The sequence below is a fragment of the Dipodomys merriami genome, unplaced genomic scaffold (genome assembly GCF_024711535.1).
Source record: "Dipodomys merriami isolate MVZ:Mamm:240054 unplaced genomic scaffold, mDipMer1.0.p SCAF_652, whole genome shotgun sequence".
Classification (NCBI taxonomy): Eukaryota; Metazoa; Chordata; class Mammalia; order Rodentia; family Heteromyidae; genus Dipodomys; species Dipodomys merriami.
In genome coordinates this window covers 340,722-352,412 of record NW_027206238.1, presented here as the reverse complement: position 1 = coordinate 352,412, position 11,691 = coordinate 340,722, and the positions used below count along the sequence as shown (strand labels likewise).

At 42.7% G+C, this 11,691-nt stretch overlaps 1 pseudogene; it reads right to left on the bottom strand.

The window, feature by feature from the left end:
• Positions 1–2,762: 2,762 nt before the first annotated feature.
• On the bottom strand, positions 2,763–9,645 carry LOC138815586 (tubulin beta-2A chain-like; annotated as a pseudogene).
• Between the last annotated feature and the right edge of the window lie 2,046 nt (positions 9,646–11,691).

The window sequence follows — 11,691 nt, the reverse complement described above, 5'->3', positions numbered from 1 at the left end:
GAATGGAGATGTACCTGTGAAGGGTTTGAAACCATAGTGGTCCATAATGTCCTATCACCATTTCTCTCCCACTGTCATCTCAGAATTAGACCAGAAGCTGGTTGCAATCACAGCACATATCAACACAAGACTGTCAATACCAGAACCTTGTCAAAGTCTACTTTAAAGATACCTTTCAGTTTCAATCTATGTCTGACAGAGTATCTACCCCCTACTTTTTTGGTCTAGGATATGTGCAGCTATAAACTAGGAGACTTTTAGAGAATAAGATTAGAGAGAATGGGTCTCCTGGACAGGATCTGCTATAGGTATGACAAGTTGGAAGGAAAAAGGAAACAGCATAAGGAAATATCATTAACATGGCCAAAGTGGTCAAAAGACATCTCTCCAATGCAAGAATGTCTGTTCTTGTCAGGCCATGGCCTGGTATGGTGGTGCCACTTTACACTCTGGTCCCATTATAGTAACATAAATGTCATGGCTTCTTCCTTCCACGGCCTAGGCTGACTACCAGAGGTTAATTCTGCTTTCTAAAAGGGTACACACATCAAGGGGCTTTCTTCTTCCCCCCTACAAATATTCTACCAATGTTCCCTCATTTCACAACTCCTCATTGCCAATCTGGGTGCTGCTTTTCTATGAGTCCTAATGTATCCTCTCCTGAGCCTAACATTTGTTGCCTTTCCTCCTTTTGGTGCTGGGGACTGAACTGAGAGTCATGTGTTTGCCAGGGATGTACTCTACCACTGAGCTGCATCTTCACCTCTGAACTTTGTTTATCATACTTGTCAAGAACTCTATTAAGTATTTGATACAATTACTAAGGTACATGAGAATAAGGGAGATGCTACACTTAGCAATTGGACAAAAAATCACCTATCTATAGGAATCACCTCCACATTAGCTTGTGTGGCAATGAATGCAGAGCTCTGGCTAGGAGAAAACAAAAGTCATGCCTGAAAAATACATGGTGGTCTACTGGTAAAATTATCAACAGGAGTTTTCTAAGGAGTGAGGCATGAGTCATTAATTATGAACCAAGAACTACTTCTTCAAAAGTGTAAAGAAACAAGCCAAAGCCACCAGAAAAGACTCATGAAAAGACTCATAAATGAGTACTTAAGAGAAAACAATAATGTTCTTAGTCAAACACTGGTAGATAGGATGGGTGGTGCCTCCATCACAGCTTGGCCTCAATCCTTAACCCACTGAGGAATGAGAGTGCCTTGGCCAGGCCTGCCTTCAGTTCTGACCCAGCAACCTTAGAAGATTTGGGGTCATCCAACCTGGTCAGTTCTAGGACTAGAGTCCTAGGGGAGTCAACACTTACTCCCAAGGACTCCCACAATGGAAGCTATTTGCACTTTGATCTCCCTGGGGCAAGGACACAAAACCTCCTTCTAGTCATAGATCACTCTCTGGGACAGTTTTACTTTCTAATGAGTGAGACCAGCTTGGCTTAAAGATCTCTATCCCACCCCTCCCTACCCTACCCCAACCTCAGGCCTGGTAGAGGAAAACTTACGGAACTTACCATCTCCCAACTTTACTAGCAACAAGGGACTTGCACCTCACCCAGAAGTACCTTTTCCTTAGAGCTTTCTATAATTTGCCATATTCCCATAGCCCTGTTTCTGAAGAAAAAGGTGCTCTTACAGGATATTGGTGGCCATGGAGGAATGCTTGGCACAGACAACCTGCCTGGAGCCTCACTGAAAGAAGAGTGAAAGATTCTGGCAAAAAGAACCAGTGACTGATTTGGCCTCCAGTGAAAACAGAAGTGTTTACCTTTTTCCTGGCTATTGTAGGTTCTAAGCAATTGAGATTTCTGTTTCACTCACGTAAAGTAAACATACCCAACAGGCTAGATCCATCCATCCCTTATATCCTTACAACACCCTGTGGGCCTCAGACAGCTTTGACTGCTGGAAAAATGAACGTGAGAATGGGTCATTGGGACAGGCCATGTCTCCCCTCCTCTCCTTGACTTGGAAGTACTGTGTCAAGCAGTTCTGGATACACTATGGGACTAGTCAGCTTCTCAGCCTCTCACTCCCTCAAACAGCTAGAGTCACTTCTGTACTTAAAGCTCCAGACACCTTGAGAAACTACCCTGGAAACCAGGAACTTGCACTCATCCTGTGAGTGCTGCTTCATTGCCAATTGAACTCTAAACACAGGGATCAGTGTTCCTGATACAGTTTCTGGGGAATGTGACTGAAATCCCTCTGATGGGACATGAGACAAGAACCTGTGGTTGTCTGAAGGAGAAGTAGCATCTGGATCTAGTTTTCTTTCTCTTCAAACTGCTTTTTTGCTACTTGCATGCTTTTGAGAGATTGAAAACTATAAAACTGGGCCAGGGGGAAAAACAACAACATTGGCACTTGTCATCCTCCTCTTCAAAATAGCAGAAAAACCATGAATTTAATACTCCTCTTGAGTACCAGTCCTATATTGTTAAGATTAAATCCTTCTGGCCAAATTTATATTTCAAATACACTGAAAGAATAAAAAGGATTCTAAAGAAGAATAAGGGCTCAGGGTATAAAATGTATACTTCTTTATTTATACAAATAGGGTTTTAAAACAATCATATTTAAAAGAAATCTGCATTTTTACATTCACCGTCAGTGAGTTCCTGACAGAGAAGGCTGAGCATGATGATACATAGCAAGGTCCCACTGCAGGACAACAGTAGCTCAGGAAAGCACCATTTATTTGAGAAGCCATAGGCAGGCTCTGGCATTCCTGTTGCACTGCTAGCAATGGGAAGTCTTAAACCTCTTCTTCCACAAGACTTCTTCAAATTCCCCCTGTTCATCAGCAGTGGCATCTTTGCATTGCTGGTACTTGGACACCGGGTTGTTGATGTTGCTCTCAGCCTCAGTGAACTCCGTCTCATCCATACCCTTGCCTGTATACCAGTGCAAGAATGCCTTGTGCTGCAACATGGCACTGAACTGCTCTGAGGTGTGCTTGAAGGGTTCCTGGATGGCTGTGTTGTTACCAATGAATGTGGCCAACATCGTGAGGCCATGTGGGGGGATGTCACACACAAGTGTCTTCACGTTGTTGGGGATCCATTCTGCAAAGTAGCTGCTTATTTGTTCTGCAAGTTGAGCATCTGCTCATCCACCTCCTTCATGGACATGCGGCCTCGGAAGATGGCAGCCGCTATCAGGTAGCAGCCATGGTGGGGATCACAGGTTACCATCGTGTTCTTGGTGTCAAACATCTGCTGGGTGAGCTTGGGCCCTGAAAGAGCATTGTACTGCTGGCTGGCATGGCTGGACAGGGTGCAAGGCCAGGCATGAAGAAGTTCAGGCAGGGGAAGGACACCATGTTCACAGCCAGCTTGCGCAGGTCTGCATTCAGCTGGGCAGGGAAGCACAGGCAGATGGTGACCTTGCTCATGGTAGCCAACACCAGGTGGTTCAGGTCTCCATAGGTGGGCATGGGCAGCTTCAGGGTGCAAAAGCAGATGTCATACAGGGCCTCGTTGTCAATGTAGAATGTTTCATCTGCATATTCCACCAACTGGTGGACAGATAAGATGGTGTTGTAGGGTTAGGTGAGGATGATAGGGTTAGGTGGATAAAGGCTCAGCCCAGCACTGGGAACTAGTGTCTGGATGTTAGGGAGGAGGGGTGCCTGTTAGCCATCTCCTATGGACTATGATGACATATCAAATATGAAGTTGTCTGGTCTGAAACTCTGGCCAAATGGTTCCGATCTCACTGAGTCTAAGGTGCCAGTGTCCAACATCTTGGGCAAGGGCATGACACTGAAGGTGTTCATGATGCTGTCTGGGAACTCCTCTCGGATCTTATTGAGAATCAGGGTGCCCATGCCTGACCTGGTGCCACCTCCCAGGGAGTAGTGCAGCTAGAAACCCTGGAGACAGCCACACCTTTCTGCTCACCACTTCCAACACTGACTCCACCAGCGCGGCTCCCTCTGTGTAGTGGCCCTTGGCCCAGTTATTGCCTGCCCTGTTCTGGCCTATCAGACACAAAGACATGATGAGACACATACTCCAGGAATAATGACTGTGTTATATGCATTGTGAAGACTATAGGCTCCTCTGGGCAACTTTGGCTATTATTTTAGATACACTTTGGTGAAATAAAGGAAATGTTTTCTTTTTTTGGGTCCAGTCATGGGCCTGAACTCTGGGCCTGGGCGCTGTCCCTCAGCTCTTCAGCTCAAGGCTAGTGCTCTACCACTTAAGCCACAGCACCACTTCTGGCTTTTTTTTCCTGCTTATATGGTGCTGAGGAATCGAACCCAGGGCCTCATGCATGCAAGGCAAGCACTGTACTGCTGAGCCACCTTCCTAGCCCTCAGGAAATGTTTTCAATGTGTCTGGGACCCTACAAATCACCCAGGTTCTAAAGAAAGTAAAGACAATGTGGAGGAAGATACATTTTAACCCAAACCACGTGCGTACTTCTAAAAATGAGCAGAGCCTGGGGATGGGAAGGGGTCTCAGTGGTAGAGTGCTTGCCTCACATGCACAATGCCGTGGGATCGATTCCTCAACACCACATAAACAGAAAAAGCCAGAAGAGATGCTGTGGTTCAAGCGGTAGAGTGCTTGCCTTGAGCTGAAGAGCTGAGGTACAGTGCTCAGGCCCAGAGTTCAAGCCCCACGACCGACCAAAAAAAAAAATGAACAGAGCCTGCCTCAATAATGGAAAAGTACTTACTTTCACAGGAGGAACAGGAGAACAGAATGGTAAGAGGGAAGCTAAGCTGCAGGCACTTGTCTGCACCTTGCTCATACATAGCTGTGCTTTGATTTCTGGTGTCCTGAAGTGGTTCCCTGTTATTGCCAGGTATTTGAAATGGCCAGCAGCGCTGAAACCTTGTTGGAGGCATTCCCTGCTCGCTGTTCATTCCCTTCAGAGGCTGTTTGCAGACTGGCATTTATCTGTGCTGATTGAGTGGCCAGGGACATGACTCCCATGGACTGAAATTGGTAGGTTAGGTGAGGATGATATCTAGATGGATAAAGGCTCAGCTCAGCTCTGGGAACTGGAGTGTGCCTGCATGTTAGGAAGGAGGGGTGCCTATTAGCCATCTTCCATGGACCATGCTGACCTACTAAATATGAAGTGTCTGGTCTGAAACTCTATGGTTCCAATCTTACTGAGTCTAAGGTGCCAGGCTCTACGTCCACCATGATGGCCCGAGGAACATATTTGTTGCCTGTGGGAACAAGAGTTGACTTAGGCCTATACTTGACAAGGAACTTAGGGGCAGAGCTTATGATTCTAAGTGGCTCTCAGCATTCATTACAGAAATTACAGCATTTCAGACATGGAAACAGAAAAGATATCTTGAGAATGAATCACCATGCAAGAGGCTTCAGCAACTTTAAGGACGTTTGCAGTTGTCTATTTCCATGCATTTCATTCCTTTGCTTTGGGCATGGTGGCTGAAATCTCAGCTACTCAGAAGGCAAAGATGAGCATCAGGCTTTGAGTCTAATGGGGCAAAAGAAAGATGACAACACCTTTTCTTGTTGTTGTTGTTCATGGTGGGGCTTGAACTCTGAGCCTGGGCTGAGTCCCTCAGCTCTTCAGCTCAAGGCTAGCACTCTATCACTTGAGCCACAGTCCCACTTTCAGTTTTCTGAGTTGTTTATTGTAGATAAGGGTCTCAGGGGCTTTCCTGCCCAGGCTGAATTTGAACCATGATTCTCATTTCTCAGCCTCCTGAGTAGCTAGGATTACTGGTGTGAGTCATCATTGCCTATCAGCAAGAACCTTTCTCTTTTTTTGTTAATTTTATTTTTATTGTAAAGGTGCTGTATAGAGGAGTTACAGTTACATGAGTAAGGAAATGAGAACATTTATTGTTGAACATTGTTACCCACTCCTTTGTTGTTCTCCCTTTCCTTCCCCAATTAAAAGTAGCTAGGTGCAGAGCACCATTGGCTCATGCCTATAATCTTAGCAACTGTGGATTTGGAGATCAGAGGATGGCTGTTCAAAGCCAGCCTCGGCAGGAAAGTCTGTGAGACTCTTATCTCCAATAAACTAATAGAAAACCAGAAATGGCACTGTGGCTTAAGTGGTATGGCTGCTTGTTTTGAACAGAAGAGTTGGGGCACAGTGCATAGGCCCAGAGTTTAAGCGCCACTGCCGACAAAAAAACAAACAAAACAAAAGAGCCAGGTGTGGCTCTTCAGCAAGTAAATGTAGAGGAATTCAAGTATAATGCTTTCCTGGGGAAAATACATAAAATACGTATTTCTTGTGTTATAATGTTTCAATAATTGTTATCAAATAGCACATTTCCCTGTATTCAAATACTCAGAGCAACCTTGGGCGATTACTTGCAATTTGCCATTTAACCTGATTTTTCAAAAGGGATATCAGTTAAAATGATATAAACATGAGTTTGAGATTGCCCCCTTCCTAAACAATCACATGAAGAAAACTGGCCATCCTGCCTGATATGCAGGATCTAATAAAGACACAACATAAAATACTGTTCATAGGAGTGACACAATCCCACACAACTCTCAACCAAGGAACCACAAGATTAAAGTCTTATATCTTACTTAAGCAATATCAACACAAAATACCAAGGTGAGGACATCGCCAAATGTAGATCCATAAAACTCAAATACATTAAATAGCTCTGTCCTTTTGTTTGCACTTTTTCATTGGTTTATTACACAGGAAAACCAATTATCTACGATTCTGTTTGTATACAATAATGTAGAATGGAAACTCTTTATATAAAATTAAATGAATTTCACATTGACATTTACAAAAACTGAAAATCTACTCTGTAGACTTCAGTAAGGTTGTTTGTATTAGGAAAGACAATATGAATCATTTAAAAGCAGTGTTTACACATTATTATTGGGTTTTTCTACATCACAACAACGTTTTTTACTTTAAAAACCTTAAAAAGAATTTATTGTTGGCTAAGTATTCATATTCAAAATGCTGAAGTCCAGAAGTGTTATAGATTTCAGGGTGAGACACTTTATTTATGCTTTGTGATTTGGACTATTCACATATATATTAGTGACTGAACATCCCTCTTTAAAATTTTAAAATTTTCAATTTCAAAAATTTTCTTTTTAGAAATTTAATCTGTATTTTAAAGAGGGCAATGCAACTGGGCTCTGGTTGCTGAAGGGTGAAATTCTAGCTACTCAAAAGTCTGAGATCTTAGGATCGCAGATTGAAGCCAGCTGGGGCAGGAAATTCTGGGAGACTCTTATCTCCAAGAAACTACCTGAAATAGTTGGTGCCATGCCACCTCCTATGCCACCTCTGCATGAGATCGTGTTAGACAAAGAGCTTTAAGGAAGCATGCCTGCAGGAAGAGGGTGTTGGTTCAAGGCATCCCATACACTTGGCTGCACCTTTATAAGCCTCTACCTTTATTCTTACTATATTCTTCTTGGCTGTACATTCGTTGCTTTTATTCTCGTTTTGGCTATTTTTCTATTGATCCGTGAACAGAGCATGTTGTTTCTTTCCAGTCCAATGGAGATGACTTCTCTAAATAATAAAGACTAGGACCAAAGATTAAATGTGGGCGATGCCCCAATCAATCTATCATCTGATGTGACGCTGCCTCCAAAAACTCCTACAACTTCACAAGCGGTTTTGCAGCTCACGCATAGTAAACATAAAAACTTAAAATTTCCAAATATGTTACAACAAGCAGAATTAATGAATTAAACTAAGCTAGAAGGAGTTATCCCAGAAGCCCAGAGAGTTCTAAAAAAAGGAACCCCTGATAATAAAAGGAAAAGAAAGATTGAAGAGATGAAGGACAATGCCTATGCCCAGAGTTGAAACCCCATGACAAGAAAAAAAAATCCAGGTGTGGCTAGTCAGCAAGTACAGGTAGGGGGAATTCAGTAAAAGGCTTTCCTGAGGAATTCACAAGTGTATACTCAAAAATTAAAACAAAATATATGGTGGAGTGGCTCAGGTGGATACAGCACTTGACTTACAAGATGGAGGCCCCAAATTCGAACTACAATACCACCCTAAGAAAGGCAGGAACTCCTTCCTTGTCATTAGTATTCCTAGGGACCTATTCTGCCACGGTATTGGAAGCCAGTTGGGAGACACTCACTAGCTGCCTCATTGTAATACACCTCGATTCTCTGCAGCTGTAAGCTGCTGTCTACATAGTAGTTTCCAGTGCAGTCAATGTTGTGCTCATTGCTTAGCATTTCCCAAAACTGAGATGGAAATAGAAGTGTATTATGGCCTAGAATGTTAACTGTCCAAACAATGGATTTTAAAATAACTATAAGAAACCCAAGTCCTGTTGACACAACTATTTTTGTAAAAAAATTAGATTTTTTAAATTAAAAAAGCACAAAAATTGATAGTATTTTAGTTTTGTTAATCTCTTTGCTATCTTGCTGAATAGAAGACATCTGGGTTCTCCTATGAGTATTCTATCTTATGGGATACCATATTCTGTTTGGATTCTATGACCAGAACCTGGTCTTATATGGACATTAAGTTGCCAAAGCAGTAACTTGAAGACTCAGCTAGAAGGGTCTCCAGAACCCCAAGGGTCCTCAGAGCATACACTGATTTAGACAACCACTGATTTAGAAAACACCCAACTTAAGGGAACTGAGTTAAGGCATGAAAACTCAGAGAAATTTGCATTAAGGTGGACGAACTGTTCTCAATTATCTGATACTCATCAGTTGACAAAAAGGGAATCCTCTGTATCTGTCAGCTCAAAGACACTGCACTCCTTTCATTCAAATCAGACCAAAAATGCATTAGTCTATTCCCAGGAAACTAAGTACAATGACTTGAGTCTCAGGTAAGACAAAGACATGCAAGCCTTGCTTAAAAAACCACACCCACCTGGGCCACACAAATTAGGGAAATTGGGGAAACTATCTGGGGGACTTGATTTCCAGGAGGTTAGGGACTACTATGGAGCCCCACCTACCTCAGCCTAGACATGACCACCACCACCTGCAACCTCCAACCCCATCCTCTTCCTCCTCATCCCCCTAAATTTGAGACTGGGATCCTAGGCCAGTGTCATGCTCCCCTTTGCGCCAATCTGGTTGCCACAGTGGCTTGCCTGTATGTACATGATCTCCCTCACGGTGTAGGGCTGCAGAGCAGTTGGATGCGTGTCCTCAGCAGTGGTGTACACAGAAGCAAACAGGTAGGGCTGGGGAGAAGGAATCTGACACAGCCAACTCAGATCCCCATTTAAACCTCTGGTTGTTACAGGGGCAGAGGAGATGGGGTGGACTTGATAGGCAGAGCCAGTAGGTGCTCCAGCTCATTCTTCCTACTGCTGGGTAATCAGAGATAGCTACCTGTTATCACTTAGCCCTGGCATCCAGCTGTCAGCCTCAAGTCAATTAGCACAGCTGCCACTCTATTTGGAACCTCTTGTCACACTGCCATCCACGTCCCACCCTGACTCACAAGAGAGGCTGAACCCTGGGATCCAGGAAGCATGAGGAGGGGCTTCCTTTACACAAGGTACTTGTGCCAGAAGCCAAGAACAAGCCTACCTTCTATTTTTGATAGGAGGGCCTAGAACTGAAGGGGCACGTTCAGCTGTGATCCCAAGAACAAGCACAAACTGTTGGATTCCATGACTGATTTCCATTCTGGGAAGAGTCAGGGGCTTAGGGCCTTGCCTTCATACTCAGGTTTTCTTTTCTTTTCTCTTAAAAGCAGCTTGCTTTATTACTTAAGCCATAGGTCTACTACAGTCTACTTTTTGTTTCATTTGGCTTTTGCTCCAAGCATGAGAACTCAGCTCCTGCTCTCTGTTTGTGTGTGTGTGTGTGTGTGTGTGTGTGTGTGTGTATGTGTGTGTGTGTGTTTGGCCAGAGTTAGGCACGTTGGTGTTAGAGCTTGAAATTAAGGCCTGGTGACTCTTTTTGAGATTTTTACTATTATTGAGATTAGGTGATTACCTAAATTTCTATTTCAGAATATTGTGGAATAGTGATATTTAGTTGAAGTCACAAACATATTTTAACCTTCACAATGCAAATTGTCATTATTATGGTTGTTAAAGTTTGTGAATTCTATAAGCTTTGACAATACAATTCTATAAGCTTCGACAATACAATTATTTCTTCCAGGTGATATATACATTTCTTTCCTTTTGCTTATTGTAAGACGTTCTGTCTTTCACTCTCATTCCTCTCCTCTCTTTCTGAGGTTTTATTGATTTACTTAGTTAACTGAAGGGTAGGTGGCTCTACTACTTGAGCCACAGCTAAACTTCTGCCTTCTTTAAGTGATTAATATGAGGCAAGAATTCCATGGGTAGTCCAGGGCAGTACAGGAAGGCTTGAAATCTGATGATCAGAGTTCAAAGTCAGCCTGGGCAGAAAAGTCAATGAGACTCTTATCTCCAGTCAATCTAATAGGTGGAAGATAGTAGAGCTGTAGCCTTGAGCAAAACACTTCAATTTTAAGTCCCTCAACTGAACACACTGAAGCAAGTTTCATGGACTTTCCTGTCCAGTATGGCTTTGAACCATGACCTACAGATTTCCGTTTCCTTAGCATTCAGAATTATAAGTGTGAGTCAACATTTACAAATCTTTAATTACCTCTTCTTTCACCTTTTCAGTTATTTATTCTTTCTTTCTTTCCTTTTGACATTTGTTATTAGGCGCTAGCTCTTATGCTGTTTTTTTGTTTCCCTTGAAACTACCATGCCCTACAACTTTGACCACAGGTAAACTACAGGCTGTTTTTCTTTTTTGCAGCTCTTTTTCTAGGGCTTAAACTCAGGTCACAGTGACTGAAGTTCTATTTTTTTTAATTGAGTGGTGGTTCTTAGGTCTTGAAATTAAGTCAAGATGACTTTCCTTGAGGTTTATTTATTTTTACCTTAATAGTAGCTGGTTTCACTACTTGAGCCACAGCTCAACTTTTGCATTTTTTGTGGTTAATAGGAGATTAGAATATCAATAGAAAGTCAAGAGCATTACAGAAAGGACTGAAATCTGAGAATCATGGTTCAATGCCAGTCTTGGGCAAGAAAGTCAATGAGACAATTATCTCTAATAACCACCAATAGGTTGGAAGAAGTAGACCTGTAGCCATGAGCAAAACATAGCAAGTTCAAGCCCCCATACTGAACACAGTAAAATATGTCTCCTGTACTTTCCTGCCTGGGCTGGCTTTGAACCACAGTCCTCAGTTTTCAGTAATCTGAGCAGGTAGACTTACAGTTTTGATTTAGAAAGCCTTAATAGCTCCTTTTCCACCTTTTCATTTATTTGATTGTCCCTTCCCCCTTTTTCAAAGTTTATGTCCTTTATTATTAGGGCCTACTCATTTATGCTCAGTATTTAATTAATTAATTTATTGATATTGTCAGTTGGGGGCTTGAACTCAATGCCTAGGAACTGTCTGTCAGGGACACAGCAGGTACACTACTATTTTCAGACACAGTGCCACTTCTACTTAGTTGGAAAAAAAACAGTCACCAGGGGACTTTTTAGCCGAGGCTGGCTTCCAAATGTGATTCTCAGATCTAAGCTTCCTGAGTAGCAAGGATTACAGGCATGAGCCAGAGGCACCTGGCTTGTTTTTTTTAGATCAAAACTAGCAGGCTCTACATTTAGGCCACACTACTTCACTGTCCATGAGATTTTTGGCCTTTTGTTTTTTGCTCAAAGCTAGCAGG